The sequence below is a fragment of the Hippocampus comes genome, unplaced genomic scaffold, assembly GCF_001891065.2.
Source record: "Hippocampus comes isolate QL1 unplaced genomic scaffold, H_comes_QL1_v1.1 scaffold180, whole genome shotgun sequence".
Taxonomy (NCBI): Eukaryota; Metazoa; Chordata; class Actinopteri; order Syngnathiformes; family Syngnathidae; genus Hippocampus; species Hippocampus comes.
This window is the reverse complement of record NW_017805076.1, coordinates 1,086,368-1,095,591: the sequence shown is the minus strand read 5'-3', so window position 1 is coordinate 1,095,591 and position 9,224 is coordinate 1,086,368. Positions and strand designations below refer to the sequence as shown.

General features: G+C 39.6%; 1 protein-coding gene and 1 long non-coding RNA gene across 3 annotated transcripts in view; one reads left to right on the top strand and one right to left on the bottom strand.

The window, feature by feature from the left end:
- pdf (peptide deformylase, mitochondrial) overlaps nt 1-3,611 on the bottom strand; it is a 6,879-nt gene extending 3,268 nt beyond the window's left edge. For both annotated transcript variants that reach the window (XM_019865307.1, XM_019865306.1), the window contains exon 1: nt 3,510-3,611. The gene's annotated coding sequence lies outside the window, so the exon portion shown is untranslated. The remainder of the gene's footprint in view (nt 1-3,509) is intronic.
- Nucleotides 3,612-4,633: 1,022 nt separating this feature from the next.
- On the top strand, nt 4,634-5,783 carry LOC109513055 (uncharacterized). The gene is made up of 2 exons (XR_002167647.1): nt 4,634-4,845; nt 5,275-5,783. It is a non-coding gene; the product is annotated as an uncharacterized LOC109513055 (long non-coding RNA).
- The last annotated feature ends 3,441 nt before the right edge of the window (nt 5,784-9,224 follow it).

Here is a 9,224-nt window from a genome sequence, read left to right as displayed (position 1 = left end):
TTATTATGTTCAAGGGAGTAGGAAGAAGTAAAGAACTTATCTAGTCCTACCCCGTGTTGTATGTTTATATCTATTGAATCATTTTTATATCAATCAGAAAAGAAACAAAGTAAGAAGAAAGAAGTCTCCATTAAGGCTCATGCTTTACCCTTAACCGTGATATTTTTATACTTTTGGTTTGTATCGGGAATTTATACATACACACCCTGGCACTCTTGTGTCAATTTTCTCTTGTATTCATAATGGATATTACAGTACCTTTCTCTATTTATCAACTTAATTCTGATTTATTATTATATTTAATTAATGTTTAGAATTTATCACCTTAACTCTGATTGATGTAGGTTGTTTGTACTATTTTTTTGAATTTGTTTTTGAACTCAGCAAGCGATTTACTCATTTTCAGGTCTGTTTCGAAATTATTCCACAGATTAACACCTTTGACAGATACACTTCTTTGCTTGATGTTTGTTCTTGTTTTGATTTTTTTAAATAAGTTGGTACCTCTTAAATCATAGCAGCTTTCTCGAATTTCGAAAAACTTCAGAATGTTTTGGCATAGGAGGTTATTGTGTGCTTTGCACATTAATTGGGTGATTTTAAAGTCAACCAGGTCATAAAATTTCATCGTATTTAATTTGATAAATAGTGGATTTGTGGGTTCCATATATTTTGATCTATTAATAATTCGGATTGCTTTTTTTTGTAGTTTTAGAAGAGGGAGTGTGTTTGTTTTACAGGCATTTCCCCATATTTCCACACAGTAGGTCATACATGGTAATAATAATGAAGAGTATAATGTGTACAAAGATCTCTTATTTAGCACATCCTTGGTTTTGTAGAGGATCCCTATGGTTTTGACTATTTTTCTGTTTACGTTATCGATATGTGGCATCCAACATAGTTTTGAGTCTATTACTAATCCGAGAAACTTGGTTTCATACGCTCTTTCTATCTCAATTGAGTTTACCATAATTTTAGCTTGGTGTTTGATTGGTCTTGTGCCAAAAACAATTAATTTAGATTTTTTCAAGTTAAGTGACAATTTATTTCTGTCGAACCAGTTTTTTACTTTGTTTAATTCGTTTTATGCGGTTGTGAGGAGCTGTTTCAGATTTATTCCAGAACAGTAGAAAGTTGTATCATCAGCAAATAGGACACATTTAAATTGTTTTGAGACCTTGCAGATATCATTTATATATAAGATGAATAGTTTTGGACCAAGCACTGACCCCTGAGGAACTCCATGTGTGATTTTCAGTTGATTCATTTTTTTATTGTTGATCTGCACTTACTGATATCTGTTATCTAAATAACTTTTTATCCATTTATAAGCTACACCTCTAATGCCATATCTTTCTAGTGTATTCAATAAAATACTATGATCCATTGTGTCAAAAGCTTTTTTTTAGAAAATCCCAACAGTAAATTCTTTGTTGTCTATATTAGTGGCTATTGCTTCCACAAACTCCATAACTGCCATTGAGGTGGTCCGTTTTTCCCTGAAGCCATATTGATTCTCACTTAACAGCGCATGTTTTTGTATAAAGCTATCAAGTCTGCGAGAAAATAGTTTTTCTAATATTTTTGAAAATCGAGCTTGATTTTCTGCAATCAGACAGTCCCATCTCGGGGTAATAGGAGACAATGACACCTCAAGTGTGTGGTTTATGTCCAGTCTACTTCGTAATTTTGTTTTAGTCGCCGTAGCTGCAGAAAACCCCCGCCTCACACATGTAGGATGTCGGAAATAGCAACAGTGCTTGTGGCATTCTCAGAGTATTCAGCCTTGACTTTAATCCAGTTGTCTCAAACGTACTTTTAAGGCCGCCATTATTTGCCATCTCCAGCAGTTTTTTTACTCTGTTTGCGAGCTCCGGCGTTTTGTTTTTAGCGTAATCGGTCATGTGACAGAGAAGCGTGGCTTGACGTGTGTCAAGCGTCATACAGACGGATGTAACGGAGTATCCGGTAATTTTTCAAAATAAAACATCTTTCGTATTCCGAAATAAATAAAACGGAAATAAGGCAAGTTCTTTCTGTGCGGCCCGGTACCAAATGCCCTGCGGACCAGTACCGGTCCGCGGACCGGCGGTTGGGGACCCCTGTGCTAGAGAATAGTTTTTCTATTATTTTTGAGAATTGTGGCAGTAGTGATATTGGTCTATAATTTGTAAACAAATGTCTTTCTCCACTTTTATAAATTGGAATAACTTTAGCAATTTTCATTTTTGATGGAAAGATACCATCTTTGAATGATAGGTTGCATATGTGCGTGAAAGGTCGCACTACATATTCTATAATCTGTTTTATTTTTGCCATATCAATATTAAAGCAATCAGTTGACTTTTTATTTTTAAAAGTTTTTACAATATTTGATACTTCTTCTTGTTTTACAGCAGTAAGGAACATCGTGGAGGAGTTTTTTTCTACGTATCTATTTCAAACAAGTTTGAATTTATTTTATAAAATTATATATTTTATAAAATATTTCGTGCTCTACTAAAAGGGATCTTAATTGCCTGTATTTAATCTTAATACCATAAATAAACCACATTCTAAAAACATTCATGGCAGGTGAATGGAACACTTAAAATTGTCCCTAGGTGTGAGTGTGAGCGCGGATGGTTGTTCGTCTGTGTGTGCCCTGTGATTGGCTGGCAACAGGTTCAGTGTGTCCTCCACCTACTGCCCGAAGACAGCTGGAATAGGCTCCAGCACCCCACGCGACCCTTGTGAGGATAAGCAGATCGGAAAATGGATGGATTCACGGATGGATGGATGACCAGATCTTAATGAAAGTACTGTTGTTGGATACCAGAGGTGGCCTAGTGTTCCCTCGACCTGATCTGGTTCCGGGATGACAAAAATTCATTTTTGAAAGATTTCTTTTTTTGGTGGGCAAAGCAAGTGAAATATCTGTCATTGATGTAGAGTTAACATTGACTTCATTTTCGATCTCAACTTCAGAACGCTTCTTGGTGCTATTGTGAGACCGTTTTCATTCTCCCTTGGTGAACTCATCGTTACCTGATCGCTCAGAAATTATTTTATAACATTATTTTAAATCCAAACCATTGACGTGCATGCATTAGTTGCAGAGCTTTTGTTTTGAAGGTGGCCAACACCGCTCGCATTTTTTTCAGATTACCGTAATGCAGAGTATTAACAATCGCTATGGCGTCTGGCAGGACCGCAATAGGTGCAATCGGGCGAGCCGAAAGTAGTTGTCGCTTGACGGGAGCTTTTTGTCTTTCGTCATGACTGTATCCTGTTTTTGACGGCGTTGTTTCGGAGATGGAAAAAAAATCGATCCAAAGTGTAGACCAAAAGTGTGTCAGCACAAAAATAAACAAATGCATAAAAATTAACAGATTTGACGGTTGTACTTGCGCGCAAGGACGAAATTTTAAATCGCGCCGTTTCACCTTTTAGGGGCAAAATGAGACCACTTTCTGGAGCCCTGGACTATAGTTGTTTTTTTTTTTTTTCAAATCCACGCATCGTACCTTTTCTCTGACCAATTTGCTGCTTGAAACACCAGACGCATCCAAAGCTTAACCAGTTCCGGGTTCATCATCGAGCATGCTTGCTGCATTCCAGGAAGGTGGGGGCAATCCCACTCGCATTGTCCCAGTTCCGACTTCAAGGCTTTCGAAGCAAATGCAAACAACAAAGATGGTTGTTTACGACAAATTGTTTGTTGTTGTGGGTCATCACTTCACATTTTGATGTCCAGCAAGCATTCTTCTTAATTTCATTAATTTATACAGATAATCAAATGTAATGATTAATGCAATTATTACAAACCACGTGGTGTAATTGTGACATTAAAAATGACATACACTGAAGTCGGTCAATGAACTGAGGGTCCTCCCAGGTCAAAGGGGCGTTCTTGTACGCTTTAATTAATTAACTGACTTTATTTTGAAAATGTAAATAAGGTAATCGTCAAATTGAAATAGAAATAAAAACAATAGGTTCAGGGCGTCCACCGCCTATAGAGGGTTCCGTCCTTTTCGCAATTACCCACAATGCACTACCGGCGGCCATATTGGAGGGCTGTTATAAACAAGCCATACATGAAGTCGATTGTGAATCTTCATTCATCCAAGAATATGCCGCTGACATGTGCTATTGTCAACTGTCACAACCGAGGTGGGAGGGATAAAAAGAGTTTTTATCGCATTCCTAGGGTTACGAAAGGCCAAGGAGAGCCGGCAGAAAAGAAAAGTGAGCGACGTAGAAGACAGTGGCTTGCTGGTATCAACCGTTCTGATGTGAAAAATTACGACTGTAAGTTGAGAGGTTCGTAGTTTTTCAGTGGATAGCTCTACTTTAAAAATGGGCAAAAGGAGAGATGGAATCCTTTGAAGACAGTTTTTATTTTCCCCAACGTCTGCACCTCCGAACGAACGAACAAGAACACACCTCCTTCCCGGAAAAAAAAAACACCAAACACTTCCTGGTTTCCTTAACCAATCAGATAATATCAACATAAAATTGTTTAAGCAATTATTAAACAGAATATAACCTAGGTAACTGTAACACAAAAGAACATAATACTCAAATATAAAATGAAAATAATTAATAATTTAACATAAGCTTACACGACCAACTTCGTGTATGTTCTGATCACTTTGTCTTGTTATGTGTTTGTGAAACATATAGCCAACAGAGGACGCTGTAGGTTTAGAGTTGATAGCAGATGACAAGGCTTCCCGTAACGAGGAAGTTCACGAGAGATCACCATACGTGCGGAATAATAAAGTTGAGCTCAGGCTCATTTCTTCATAAAATGATGGCTCATCATTTATCAGAAGAACAACACACACTTCATATCGGGTATGTAAACAAAACTCCGTCATAGTTATAGAGTTAATGTATCAGGCAATAATAGATAATGAACATGAAAAACAAAGAGTGCTATGGCACATATTCCGATCGAAATGCATAATGTGCACATGGTACACCGTGTACATTGTCATTCTCCTTGTGTCGTGTCATGGCATAGTGCATATTTCCCTATTTCTTATATACTGGTATATGGATAATAGTAGTAGAAATTATGTTTATAAATGTGTATTTATAAAATAATATGATTTTTAGAGTTTAGCACTGGTACTATATAATGCACTACATGAGAAGAAAAATGTAACTAGCCTGGTGTAAGGTACAGTATGCATTCTAATTACAGTAAATGTTATTCCACTGTGAGTAAGCTAAAGCAATCCCTCTTGCTGTAAATAGTTAATATTTATATTTGCATTTCAGGAAAGCCTCACTTGGATGATGAAACTGATCCCGATTGGGCACTAAGCAAACTAGACTTCTAAACAGGAAAGATGCAAGGAAAAAGACTGAAGCCGCTATGAGTCTTTTGGAACTCAGCACATACCTGCAAGCTGACAGTAGAGCTGATTCACCAGTGGAAACAGAAGAATCATTACCAGAGGTACCTGAGGTGGTAGAGGAATTGTCTGATGCTGAGAAGCTGGATTTGGCAAATGAAGAAATTTCTCAGCTGAAGAAAGAAAACCAACCATTGACAAAACAAAATGAGTGTTTGAAGAGCAAAGTGCATAGTGATTGTCTTTGTGTGTTGTGCCTTGACTAACATGTGTCCATCTGTTGTACCTTTTGATTGAAGCAGGCATAAACATTATTCTATATGATGTGTAATGTGTAACTATCAGTGGTATTGTGATACATATACTGTGGCAAAGTATATTTTACAAAGAACATTACAGATATGTTTTTGTTATTTATTCTGGAAGAAATAATTTTGTACTCATGGAAATAAAACTAAATCTCATATTCAAGTTATTTATTTTTTCAATCACATCATCATATACCTTTGCAGGCATGAGTACATTCACGTTTCGTCCCACCAGGACTCATCAGTGCAGCTTGGCTTTCCACATATCATGGAAAACTGCAGACGTGTTTTTTTGGGTTTTTTTGGGGGGGGGGGCGGGGTAGGGGTGGTGATCGGGTGGCATTGAGAGTTATGAAGCACATAACCCAAACAGATCAGTAATCCAAGTTATGGTAGAGTTCATCGCTTGCATTTCATGTTTTAAAAAAGTTCCCTTGGATCCGATAACTTCTGAGAGTGCATAACTCTAGCTCTGACAATCCGATGTCCACTCGAAGTCTTGCTGTAAACACGAACATCTCGTACCCATCCACAAACAAAACGGTCGTAGCTCTCCAAACTCTTGTACCGGTAATTTCGAAAGTCCTTCAGTTTGAAAAAAGGGCTTGGCTGACAGATTAAATAGTTCACAAGATCTGGATAGGTGATTTTGGAAAAAATTGGTAGTCTTCACTCTATTCAGATTTCTCAATTGATAAGGATCCTTGCCAATAACAGCATTTTTTTCTAAATACCGGCTATGTGCTTGCTTAGCCAATGTTTCAACATACTTCTCCATGTCGTGTACATTCACAAATCACCAAATTAGTCAGTAAACTACTCTTTCGTGTCGAAGTCTGCGTAGTGAAAAATGCTTGCGCGATCAGCGCGAGCCCTCCATTATGGCGCGCCACACGGAATTGTGGGATACGGTTACTATTTTTAGCAAAAAAGACGGAACCCTCTATTCCATAGTTTAACTGCATAGACACGAATACAAAGTTCTTTTTTGTTGTGCACATGTAGAGGACCTTAAAAATTAGTTGTCCCCAGACTAAACGTACTATTCCCCTCCCTTACAATCAACATTGCATGTAGATTTTCCAGCAATAGACCATTTCTTGCTCTGAAGATTACTTGGACAGTTGTGGATTCAATTAAATAGATTAATTTTATAATTTTGGACTGTATCAATAACTTATTAATCTATTCATGAAAAGTTGCATTATGCATTGTTTTGATGGCTCATTTTTGAAGAATGCACAACGGTTGTAAAGAACCCTGTATGTAGGAGTTCAAAATTGGTGATATCAAGGAACTACAAATAATATGTAAGACTTATCATTCAGGAAGTGTTTTATTTTGGACATTGTGTGTGTTTTATCTCAGGTTTCCAGCAAATTCTGTCGTCAATAATTACTCCTCGGATTTGTTTTCAAATACCCTTTCTAAATTCATACCATCTATCTGTCATTGGATGGTTTCAGATTTTTTTGCTTCCGGGCCTGCGTGGGTTTTCTCCGGGTACTCCGGTTTCCTCCCACATTCCAAAAACATGCATGGTAGGCTGATTGAACACTCTGAATTGTCCCTAGGTGTGAATGTGAGCGTGGATGGTTGTTCGTCTCTGTGTGCCCTGCGATTGGCTGGCAACCGATTCAGGGTGTCCCCCGCCTACTGCCCGAAGACAGCTGGGATAGGCTCCAGCACCCCCCCACGACCCTCGTGAGGATCAAGCGGTTCGGAAAATGGATGGATGGATTTTAGTTTTATTTAGGTTCAGCAAAAGTGGTTTGATGGCAATAAGTTAATTTCCATCAAACCACTTTTTTAATTTACTCATCTCTATAGTCAGCGAGGACGGTAGATGCTACAAGCTAACCCCAGAAACCAGAATGTTTGAGTCATGCATTTCAGAGACTTAGGGATGTTACAAATGTCATTAACGGGGGGGGGCAACCCGCGGCTCTTTGGCTGGTTCAATGCGGCTCCCGTACAGCAGAATTTAAGATGTCAGCCTATCATCAATCCCGTTACTTGATTGACATAAAGGGCAACCAGCCAGATGACAACTGGCAGTCCGCACCATCATCCTCATCTGAGTCGCATTGGCGCAGGAATAGTGCAGCTCCGGCGGGGCTGTGGGCGGCAACGGCTCGGTTTGGACCTTCATGCAGGTGGCCTTGAGATGATTTTCCTCTCCCACCAAGCATGGTGCAGGTCTGGCGGGGCCAATCTCACAGCATTGCTTCGGTCCTGGACTGTCACGTGGGTGGGGGCCAAGATGATCCTGCACTTTGCTTGCAACCCGGGCCACTACTGGCCTTGCGGGTGCGGCACAGCTCCAGCTGGTCTTAGTGGGCAGCATGGGTTTGGTCCAAGACAGTCACCCATGCAGGCAGTGGGGTATGCTCTTTTTCTTTCTTCGTTGCCTGCCCACATGCTGGTCCAACGCCGCCACAGAGCAAAGGCATCGGTTTGGTCTCAGACCGTCGTCTGGGCAGGTTGGTGAACCCAATGCTGTGACCTCTCGTCCCCGTCCCAGCCTTCCGCCACGCCTACCTGACGGAGCTGCTGTGGCAGGTTGGCTGTGCAGCTGCTGTTGGGCCAAGTCAACAAAGCAATTCAGTTCCTTTTCATGGCGCGGGTTGGTGGAGGACATGGGGGGTGGCGGAAGTCTGAGACGGGGGCGAGTGGCCAGCCTAGGGTTGACCACCCTGCAACAATGCCCAGACGACGGTACAAGACCAAACAGATGCCTTTGCCCTGGCCCCGCTAGAGGGGTGGCAAAGGACCGGCACGTGGGAGGGTGACGAACAAAGAGAAGGAGCACACCCCACCCGCGTGACCGTCCTGGGTCCTGAGTTGACTTTGCAAGACCAATAAACGCCATCCTTGTCTGTAATTGTGCGTTTGGGGTGACATACAAACCCTAACACTAACCGTAGTTTGAAATCCAAAGTTGAACCCCTTACCCTAGTTTAAAACCTAAAATGAAACCCTGAACCTAGTTTGAAACCCTTTGTTGAAACCCAAACACTAGTTTAAAACCTTAATTTCAATCCCTGACCCGATTTTAAATTCGGCATTTTAATTCAAAGCCTTATCTTGAGTTTAAATCCATAATTTTAGTACTTCACCCCTCCAAATAAAACCTTAATTTGAAACCGTAACCCGAGTTTAAATCCATAATTTTAGTACTTCACCCCCCCAAAAAAAACACATTAGATGGATTTTGAAACGTGTGAATGTGTGGATAGAGAAGGTAATGTGCCATTAATTTATCTTCAACGTGAATAAAATGCAATGATTTTTGCATTTCACAAACCAAAAAAAAAAAAAAACATTAAATGTCAAAAGAATTTTAAAAAAGCACATAGAGTAGAATTTTCAGATATCTGTAAATAAAAATATAATGCAAAAGTGTGATAGAAATGTGGTGTTAATTTATCTTTAAAATTTTGTTTATTTGAAATTTTATTGCTTCCAGAAGTGTTTGGTTTTGGTGTGTAGTACAGCTTGTGTGCACAGGGTTGTGATTTTTGGAGAGTAATAAGTACTAGTACGGTATTCTTTCAGGAGGTGG